The following is an 11380-nucleotide window of genomic DNA, read 5'->3' as shown; positions in this document are numbered from 1 at the left end:
TCATGCCTAGCTTGTATGCCGTTTTGAGGGGTATGACGTTGACTGCGGAGCCATCATCCACCAAGGTCATTGGCACATTCTTCTTTAGACAAATGACAGTGATGTATAGAGCAAGATTTTGACTAGCGCCAAAAGGTGGCAAATCTTCGTCCGAGAAAGTAATAGGATTACTTAGCTTTGGTGATTCTTGGAAGACCAAGTTGACTACATCTTCAGGAGTGGAGTTATGTGCTACATTTAGTTTGGCCAGAGCTTGCAGTAAAGCTTGGCGATGTGGGAATGAGCTTGCTACTAATTGCGGTGAAAGATCACCTTTGTTTTTCGTAATTGCTTGAGCAAATGATCAGTGGAGTCATCTTCGTTGTCATGTGGTGTGACGACGTTGGTTGGACCATTTTGAGTAGTGCTTTGATATGGGCGACCCGAACGAGTTAGGTGGTCCACATCTTGGTCTTCACCATTTTGGATTATTTCCTTGACTAGGGAGTTTTCAATGAGATATTCGTCCTCATCATCATCGGCCCAAACCCCATTGATTGCAGCTAGTTCCCTCATTCTTATGATATCATCTTCTAGTCGTATGATTTGATCGACTAGTTTATCAACCACGGTGATTATTTCTTGCATAGTGGCATTTTGAGAGAAGATTAGTGGCACATGTTCTTCGGGTATTGCGTTGGGATTGCGTAAAGTTGTTACCATGTTTTCTAGTTCCCAAACTTGTCTATCTACACTCCTCGCCCATGTGATGAAGTCGGAAACGGTAGGGGAGATAGTAGAGTAGAGCCCTTCATTCTCGATTGCATGAATTTCATTTTCGATGGGAGAAATGAGGTGTAAGCAATATAAGGTAGATTCATCACTTGTGATCACTAGAACTCCATGAGGATTCTGAGTGTTGTTGGGTTTACCTCCCGGTGGTATTGGTAGTCGACCATCTTCGATCATGTCTTGAAGCACGTTTTTCAACTTGTAGCATTTTTCTGTGTCGTGTCCCTTGCCTCTATGGTATTCACAGTACGAATTCTCGTCCCAAAACTTGGACTTCCTTTCGGGTTCGGGAGTAGGTCCAATGGGTTGGAGTTTACCTTGCTTCATTAACCTCTTTAGAGCGTTGGAGTAAGTGTCCCCAAGGTTTGTGAATTTCCTTGGTGGGGTAGTTTTCTTGGATGGCTCGAGAAGGTTAACTTCATCGGTTTTACTAGTAGAGCCGTATGAACGACTTGTGGACCCTTGATATCCTCGACCTACCGTTTTGGACAAGAGTCCTTTACGGATGTCGTCTTCAATCCTTGTCCCTAGTACGGTCAAGTCTTTGAAAGTCTTGATGTTTTGGTATCTCAAATGATTGGCATAGATGGGCTAGAGATTATCCACAAACTTCTCCACAAGAGTAGCCTCGTCCGGGCGTTCTACTAGTTGAGTGCTAGTCTTCCTCCACCTACTTAGGAAGTCGGTGAATCCTTCTTTGTCATTTTGGGTAAGAACCTCTAGAGTACGCATGTTGACTTGGATCTCGGCATTATCCGCATATTGCTTGGAGAACTCGATTGCGGCATCTTCCCAAGTAGCGACCTTCTTGTGATCTAAAGAGTAGAACCATTGCCTTGGGATGGTATCGAGAGATGAAGGAAAGATCCTTAAGAACATCTCGGGTTTGATGCCTTTGATAGACATGTAATCCTTGAAGGCACGAATGTGGTTCAAAGGGTTCTCGTGTCCCTTGAACTTAGGGATATCCGTCATAATAAAGTTGGTTGGTAATTTGGAATTGACGGCCTCATACTTGCGATTGTTCTCCCTATAAATGTCATCACCCTTAAGGTACATCAATTTCTCCTCTAGGTATTGGAGTCTTTTCTCAGCTACAGTCATCCCCATGAGAGGATTTTCATCCTTGGATTCGTTGTCAGAGTCACGTAGTACTTCACTTTCACGAGGAGGCAACCTTCCCTCCACGGCAAAGATACGGCCTTCGATGAGCTCAAGGCGGTCATAGGTTTGTTCTTGAGTAGATTGCATTTGGGCTAGCGCGGCTAGGATTCGATCATTACTATTTTGAAGTTGGTTGAAGTTTGCTTCATCAGTTGATCCGGGCATCTTGGAAACTGGATAAGATATCGGCGACGAATCAAAACACGATTGACCATTCTAACACACTTGCTAAAAGTGGAAAAGTTTTGACTCGTGAAGTGGGTGTGTGCCACTTGTGTTGAGTGAGTTTTGAAGAAAGACAAGGTCTTTGAAAATGTGTGTCCTAGTCAACTATTGTGTAGTTGTAGGAGTGGACTCGAAGTGAGGTTTTGAAATGGGCTTGTGGCCTGAATTTTGACACGACAAATGGACAGAGTTTTGACCGGATTTTGCGCTAATTAAAAGCCCATTTCGAAATTTTGCTTGAAAATGGGTTTTGGTTTTTTTGAAAAATCGTCGTGGTTTTGTTTAGAAATGGTGATCATGTAAGGTATACACGTTTATAAAAGCATTATAACAGGATGCTGAGTGGTTTTTAAAAGGGTTTTGGTTTAAAGGGTGGGTTGCCATACCGAACCATCAAACCCGAAGTCTGTGGAGAGGCTCGTGCCAAACAAGAGTAAGGCCGATTCCTAGTCCATTTCCTCAAGTAGTGAAGGCCGTTGATACAAACAAGAGTAAGCATCATGGTATGGATGATGTCAATCGCTATCCATCCTTAGGCCCAAATAAGAATTAGGACCGTTTAGACGGGACGATTGGTCGAATGGGTTGGGTTGGGCCTAGGAAGGCCGAATAAAACGGTCTAGGAAGACCGAGTTATGAAAACCGACAATTGTCTTGTACAAACTATTCCCTAACCTTGTTCAAGTTTCACCCTTGGCTACACGTAAGTGTATTTTCCCCAGCGGAGTCACCAAACTGTGGACAGCGGGGGCCACGGGGACGCTTGGGAAACAAGCGTTTGCATTTTGTATGGAGTCGCCACCAATTTTTATGGGAAATTGGAACCGTTCGAGTACCTCGTGCCATGTCAAGACACAAAGTAAAGACATGAACACTAAGCAATCGTTACCCTTAGCATTCTATGTCTAGAATGACTCTCGTGGATGCCAATGAACACGGGTGTTCACAGATATCTTGAGTAAGGGGTGAGGGTACGTATTAGGAAGCTCTTTTGATCGAACACCTAATCCCGCCCGCCTCGATAGCGGCCTCTACTAATGATTAGGGAAGTTATTCATACTTGATATATCGTCGGCTATATGCATGCAATGCAACATCCAAGTTTTAATCCTAGCATGTGAGAATTAATACTAAGTCGGTTGACACGTAATTAGCATACAATTGGGTCGAAGTAGGGATTTAATGCTCATTTACATGTGAAAACATACAAGCAATAAAAGAAATACAATAATTATAAATTACAATAATGAAAATTACATTGATTACAATGGAATAGGCGATTTATGTCGAAAGTACCTCTAAAATGGATAATTTGAGACAAGAAAATAAAGGAATAAATTACGACAAAACAGAAGGTGATAATACGAATAATAGTTAATTAATACATAGTCTAAACGAACTAGGCCAAGGCAGAAACGGAGTTCAGGGACAGAACTCAGCCAGGAACAGGCGCAGCAGAGCTGCGTCCTTTGGAATAGGCGCAGCAGACGCTGCGTCTGTTCCTTGGCTCAGTTCTGGTTGTGAAGCCGTAATTGCAAGCCGTTAATGTTAATTGGTGATTTAATGATCAATTGGTGATATTTACTCGGATGAAAGTGATTAGCAGGTTATTTAACATATGGATGGGTCATGAAAACAGTAAAACATGAATAAGGCGGATGCAAACGAATTAATACATGATGGAATAATGACAGAAGTGAAAAATATTAATGAGTCAAACGAAATAATCAATTAACTAAGTTAGATGCGATAGATTAATGACGAATATGCGATGAATATGTGAAATAACAGATGAAAGCTATATCAAAGACGAATTCCAGAAACCCAATATTGACGAATTGAATCTCTACAACCCGGAATTGAATTTAATGACAAAAACCCGCAAATATGAGATTATTTGGGATTTAAGTCGGATTTGTGACAATTAAAACATATGTTAATGATGATGATAAATATACATGTGAATTATAGGCTATCATGATGAAGAATTAACAAACAAACGAAACAAGTTTTGACGAATAACAGAGGACGAACGAAGAAGAAAGGAAGCAGGAACTGCGGCAGCCTCACGAAGAGGCGCAGCAGGAGCTGCGCTCCTTCGAAGAGGCGCAGCAGTTGCTGCGTCCTTTCTCGACGGTTATCTACTGGAAATCCGTAAAAAGAGGTTTTAAAGCATGGTTTTAGAAATCGGTTTTAACGGTATTTTCGACATAGACCTTACAATTGTGATACAATAAATAAAATACAATAAATAAAAGGAGAGATTACACCCTCAGACTTACATGTTGACGAAACGAGAAGGACTAAGATATCGATTAGTGATGCTCGACGCGAATGCAAAGAAAGTGCCCTCGTAAGAGGAAAACGATTAATTAATTAAGTTGATTATTGGTGGAGTTGGTCAAATTGGTCGGTCATGCAACGGGGAGGCTGGTACTTAGAAGGATCCGAGCTTACGTGGTCGAAAGTTCAAGCAAGAAGGGCGGACACTCGCGTGAGAAATATGAGGAGCGAAGGCTCCTATTTATACTAATCACGTGAAGGAATTAGGGTTTCGGAGACTCTTTGGAAGTGAATCTCGGAAAGATATGAAAAAGATACGAGAAATATGCAGAAAAGGGCCTGGGAAGAGGCGCAGCAGTCACTGCGTCTCTTGGAAGTGGCGCAGCACCTGCTGCGTCTGTTCCCAAGGGGTTTCCTCCTGCAGAAGAAAGATTTCCGTGTTTGAGTTATGGTAGGACGGAAATAATTCGATTTTCCTTAATATCTTATGTGAATATTACGGGAAATTGCTTACTAAAAGATAAAATTTATGAAATATGGAATAGAAATATCCGGAACATTCCAGAACATTCTAACTCGGGTTTTAACGGGTATCAGAAAATGGGGACGGTTTTAGGCCCGGACTCCGAATGTACTCTAATTACTGTCAAAACGACCGTATCGGGACGTAGATGACAACTAAGAGGTAGACATTAATATTTGAGCAATCACTTGACGATAATCTTACGAACTGTCACAAATCATTCCGCGTACCAAACATGCGGCCCAATCATCACCGGGTGGTTTGCGGGAGGTGCAGAAATGAGGTATCTACATAAGTAATGATGTATAACACTACATGTACTTTGAGTATGATGAATTATTTTCAAAATCGAATTTAAGTAATCTTTACCAAGTAAGCCATAAAGATTAGCCTTAAGTGCTTGCAGAAGCATTAAGGCTATGATGCAAAGTGTTTATGATGCAATTTTGTGTAAGGGTGTTACACAAGTGACAATTGACAATTGAGATTGTGCATGGTTTCCGACAAAACCATAATCAAAACACATTAGGATGGTTAAGATACCATTGTGGCAATGTTAAATAAGAAGTAGATTTTCTAGAATCGTTCTAGGCAATAAAGAACAATGAGAGATATTTATAACGGAAATTGAGTACACTTGCAATCATGAGATGTGCAAGAAGGATGAGTCCCGCACACTGTGAAAACAGTGGGAGCTATTCTTAGGCTAGAGGGCCTATGTCTTGATTGGATCTCGACACGTACTCAGAAAGTTTTGTAATGCAAATGTATACATTACAAAGGAAAACGAGTATGTAGTAAGGTTGAGTAAGGTACAAGAAATTGATAAAACCTACTAACCAAAGCCTTCTCAAAGGCTAAACATGATGAGTCATGTCATTTCAATTGAATTGAAATGAACAACTACGTAAAAGATCAAATTAGATTATAGAACATGAAATAGTAATCAGGCATTGACTATTCATATGTGATAATCGCATTTGTCGTTCGAGTTTTACTTTAAAACTCTTTTATTATACTTTGTTACATCCAAACGGGTTGTAGAGACAACGTTGAACCCCGTTAAAGTGAACCCGGATTAACATAGTATTAGCCCATAGTCGCTTGTATGAGGTGACGTCTCGAAGTGACTAGAGTGTGATGCGATTGATGGCAAGTTCAAGTGCCATAGTGTCATGTGAGATGACTAGTTGATCACATAGGCAGACTGTTAGGAACACTTTGTCGGGCCTTTTGAGTGCTTATAGAGTTCTGGCAATTTATATAGCCTGGTCGTGGCGAGAGCTGCTATAGTATTCTAATGAGTCGATTCTTTTGACTAAAGACTGTTCGCCTAAGATGGCACAGTTTCAGATTAACTTTGATTTGTGTTACTACGACCTTCGTAAATGGGGTCAAAGGGGTATATTTTGGGTTATGATGGTTGTGGCTAGTCGAAGGGAATAAGTGCGATAGGAATTGTCCACCCCCTTGTCAGGGTTAAAACAATATCTCAGGGCCACTCGAGGAGTAATGAACTGGAAATGCGTGGCCACGCTCGGAAGGTATCTATGATAGATAAATCCGGTCAATCAGTTATTCTCCAGATCGAGGAAACCACTCTCGATATGATCACTTGCAAGTACGACCCGAAAGACACCTTGCATTGAGTGGGAGATAGTAATAGGACAAGAGAATTGGTGACGCACACTTGTCGAGGACAAGTGGGAGATTGTTGGGAAATGTGTCCTCAACAATAGTGCGATCACATGATTTAAATATCGTTATTAAATCTCATTTTAAGAATACATGTGGGATGTAATTTTTTACAGTCAACTTGTCCACACATATCGGTAATGATTGGCTGACTAGAGTTTGACATTACTATCGTGCGACGGTGGTGATCAGTTGATCCCCTTAGGTCATACCTATAGGGAAATACTCTTAATTGATTATTTAATTAATCGTATACCGATACGAGTTAATTAAATTGCTTAAAATTGACGGATGATTTTGTGAGTATAATTTACGTATCTTATTGTAAATATGATTAAATGAGACACGGTCTAAGTAATCAAATTGTTTTATTACTTAGATGAAATTATTGTTTATAGAAACAATTGAAACGGAATGAATAAATTATTATAAATACAGAATGTTGTAATTTATAATTTGGAAACATTTTTGGTACGAGTAATTACGAATTACTAGTCGATTTTGTAAATGACATATTTTATGAGTATGTTGATTTTTAATATGTTAAAAATACATTACATTGTGACATGTCATATAACATGTTACATGTGACAAATTTGACAAATGACAAAATAAAATGGATTCTCCATTTTATGCTTAAAACCGAAAATAAGGGTGGGAGTGTATTGTTTATATTGTGTTGTTTATTTTTAAATGGAGACACAATGATAACCCTAGGTTGTAGGCTTGCATGCCTAGTCTCTTGTGAAGAGCAAAAATGAAAAATATTGGGCAACCTACCGAAGTCATTTTTTCGGCCAAAAAGAAAAGAAAAGGAGAGGTTCTTTTTCTTATTTATTCATTCATTCATTCAAGAACATAATTTTTCTAGAGTAAGAAAATAAATATGCTCTCTACATCTGATGTGACCATAATTGGCGCATATTTAGCCCCCGAATTACCATTGTTTCCATGCTTTTTAGTGCCTATTTGGGTCATTTCTTATCTTTAGTTCTTTGTTTTGCATATTCTTTGAGATTTTGATCCCTAGGTAGGAAAGGAGTAAGAATCTTGCATTTTCATGGCAAAACGAGGCTAAATTGATCGTATTCAATGACCAAGCATCAAGGAGATACAAGACTAGAAGGCCTTTGTACATAGCATAGTAGAAGAGCATTGTTGAGAAAGGATCCTTGAGTCCCCAAGGAAATCCCCAAGGAATTCATGAAGAAAAGGGAAGAAAAGAAGAAGAATTGACGTTTGCCGGACAATCCGAACGGATTGTACACAATCCGCCCGTCCGTCCAGCCCAATCCGAGCGTCCCTCAAAGGAATCCGCTCGGATTCCCCATCGCCAATCCGAGCGTCTTGCCCAAGGATCCGCTCGGATTCCTCGGCCCAGATCCGGCCGTCCCGACTCCCATCCGCACGGATTTGATGCAAAGACGTTTTCATTCTTCAAAGCTACGATTAGAGAAGCCCTTCTCTCGAGAAAATACCGGAGTCTCCTTGCTCAACTTAAAAAGTGTAATTACTAGTTTAGCCCTTAGTTAACCCTAATGCATCCTCCCTAATTTTCACTATAAATACCCCATTAGTCTAATTAGAGGAGCATGTTCTTCTTATCAATAATTAGTGTAGTTAATATCAATCAAATCTCTCTTTAATATTGTAATCAAGTATTAATCAAGTTTTAATCCAAGTTTTAGTTCTTTAATCTCTCTCTTGTTCTTCCTTTATTTTGGGTAATTGAAGATTATTTGGGTTATTATTGGGAGATTGACAACCTCTCAATCTAGGATTCAAGTACTTCTATTATTCTTGCTTTATTATTGGAATCATTAGTAGGTATAATCTCTTAATCCCTTTTTAATTATTGTTAATTACTTTCATTTATTCATCATGTTTCATTATGTTAGTATGATTGACAACCTTTCTAGCATGATCAACATGATAATGAGTGAGTAGTCTCTTAGCTAGGGTTTAATGGGTGATTAGGGAAACCAACATGGGGAATGATTCATGCTTAAATTAATATGCTTTCATATCTTATTTGCTTGCTTGTTTTGATCTTAATACATGCACATGTTATATTTGATGAAATGCTAAGCCTATGAATCCTTGCATTTACTATCATCTTCTATCCTTTCAACTTGACTTGTAAGACATAACCCAACTCGAGTCTTGTTAGACCATGCATGTGTTGAGTAGGAAAGATTAAGTCGACTTGTAGGTGTTGTACAATCTAATCGATTCGGCTCCGGGACCCAAACTTTCCTAGGATTGTAAGATATAACCCAACTCAATCCATCACAACAATAATCGCTTGCTTATAATTTGAGAACATGTTTGTATGATCATATCCCATGAATCCCCTATGAACCCATGACACCCTAGTGCTTTTAATCAATTGTTTACACCCCTTATTTTATTCATCTTGCTAGTTTATTTTCATTGCTATTTTAGTTTAGTAACCTTCTACATCAACCCAATTTGTGACACCCCCTAGACACTACTAGTTACAATAGAATTCTCATTTCAATACCCGTCCCTTGGGATCCGACCTTTACTTGCCTCTTTACTAATAGTAGAGTTGTTTGTGAAGTATAAATTGTGTTTTGTATCGACCATTGAACAACGACCACATATGCTTAATTGTGAACACGAAATGGCCTCGATCAAAAATGGCGCCGTTGCCGGGGACGGTGTTTAATTGATTTAAGATTTCTTTTATTGTTATTAGTTGTGTCTTTTTCACCTTGGGGAAGTAAAACTCCTCAAGGTTTGTTCTAATTGTTTTTGAGTTGTTTGATATTTTGCATGTCTAGAAGGTTACAAAGAGATTTGTTACCTTTTGACCGTGAAATCGAAAGAACCTTGACGAATAATAGGAGACTTGTTAGGAGGAATTTGGGAGGTGTTGGTGAAGTTGTTCAACCCACTAGTGAGTTTGTCAATCCTTTCGCAATAGAAGGAGAAGAGAACCCATTAAACAATACCACACAAAATCCACCTACAATGCCTAAATTCTCGTCACACTCTATACCCACCGAGGAGGATTTACCAAATGGTACTCCTACACCACAACATCTTACCGGAAACTTTATTGCCAAGTCTGCCTTCATCCAACTAGTTGAGAGGAGCCAATTCGGGGGAATGCCTAGTGAGGACCCTCATTCTCATATGGAAACCTTTTGCGATTATTGTGAAGCTATCTCTCAAACGGGCGTGACTCAAGACCAAATAAGATGGGTCTTATTTCCTTTTTCGTTAATCGGCACCGCAAAGCAATGGTTGAAGGGCCTTGATAAGGCCACCCTTGGAATAGATTCTTGGAAGAAGCTAGCTCTAGCTTTCTACAAAAAATTCTACCCACCGAAAAAGACTAACATGCTAAGAGCTCAAATTACGGGTTTTAAGCAAAGGGATGAAGAATCTTTGTATGAAGCTTGGGAGCGGTTCAAAGGTATTTGTCGCTCATGTCCTCACCATGGACTTAGCGAATGGTTTTTAGTGCAACAATTTTGGAATGGTTTATATGAAGATTCAAGAAACATTCTCAATATGGGATCAAATGAAATGTTCACCGAAGTTGATGACAATCAAACATGGAACAAGATTGAGGAAATGGCGGTCCATAATTCACAATATAGTAGACCTCGCAAGGCTACTAGAGGAGGAAAGTATGAAGTGGACTCCGTTACTCAATTGGGTGCTCAACTTAGTGCTCACATTGACACAATCAACTTGAAGTTTGAACAAGCTATGGCTAGACTTGAGGAAAACTCAAAATCATCAAAGCATCATGTCAATGCCATGACGGCATCCTCATCAATCCCAAGCGGGATATGTGAGAATTGTGGAACCTTGGGTCATTACTCAAGTGAATGTAGGGGAACAACCGAACAAGTTAATGCTTTCCAAGCTTACAAAAGTGGTACCCCTTATTCAAATTTTTACAATGAAAACACCAAGTTACATCCAAATCTCTCATACAAAAGCCAAAATGTTCAAAACCCTCAAACAACATACACTCCACCACCCATGAGAAATCAAAATCAAAGACCCTTTTACAATCAAAACCAAGGTTACCAAAATCAAAATCTGTACAATCACCAAAATGACCAAGGTTTTGATGTCCAAAAAGCGGTCCTCCAAATGCAAAAGAATCAACAAGAATTTTTCACCCAAATGCAAAAAGATAGCCAAGCAAAAGACACCACCATCAACAACATTCTAGCTCACACCAAGATGTTGGAAACACAATTGACTCAACTAGCATCTTCAAGCTCACAAAGACAAAAGGGGCAATTACCACCTCAAAGTAATCCCCCTAGACATGAAACGGTTAGTGCCATTCACTTGAGAAGTGGTACAAGATATGAGGCACCGAAGAAGCAAGTTGAGGATGAAGTTGTGAAAGCTAGTGAAAAGGAAGAAATTGTGCAAAGCCCCAAAGAAGGGGAATCATCAAAAGAAGAAAGTTCAAAGAAAAATGAAGACAAGGCCAAAGAAAAGGAGCCCATTGTGATTAGACTTCCTTTTCCAAGTCGTCAAGCCAAGCCCAAATTTGATGATGAACTTGGAAAGTTCATGGAAATTGTGAAGAATTTAGAAGTCTCAATTCCTTTCACGGAATTAATCAATCACGTTCCGGCCTATGCAATGTACATGAAAGATATCCTCACAAAGAAGAAGTCGATCCGGAAACTTGAGACTATCGCCTTCACTAAGGTGAGT

At 39.6% G+C, this 11380-nt stretch overlaps 1 non-coding gene across 1 annotated transcript; it reads right to left on the bottom strand.

Annotated features, from left to right (window-relative positions):
• Positions 1-10030: 10030 nt before the first annotated feature.
• LOC141645611 (small nucleolar RNA R71) lies at positions 10031-10137 on the bottom strand. Its single transcript, XR_012545089.1, has one exon. It is a non-coding gene; the product is annotated as a small nucleolar RNA R71 (small nucleolar RNA).
• Between the last annotated feature and the right edge of the window lie 1243 nt (positions 10138-11380).

This window comes from Silene latifolia, chromosome 2, assembly GCF_048544455.1.
Source record: "Silene latifolia isolate original U9 population chromosome 2, ASM4854445v1, whole genome shotgun sequence".
In the NCBI taxonomy this organism is placed as follows: Eukaryota; Viridiplantae; Streptophyta; class Magnoliopsida; order Caryophyllales; family Caryophyllaceae; genus Silene; species Silene latifolia.
This window is presented reverse-complemented; position numbering and strand designations above follow the sequence as displayed.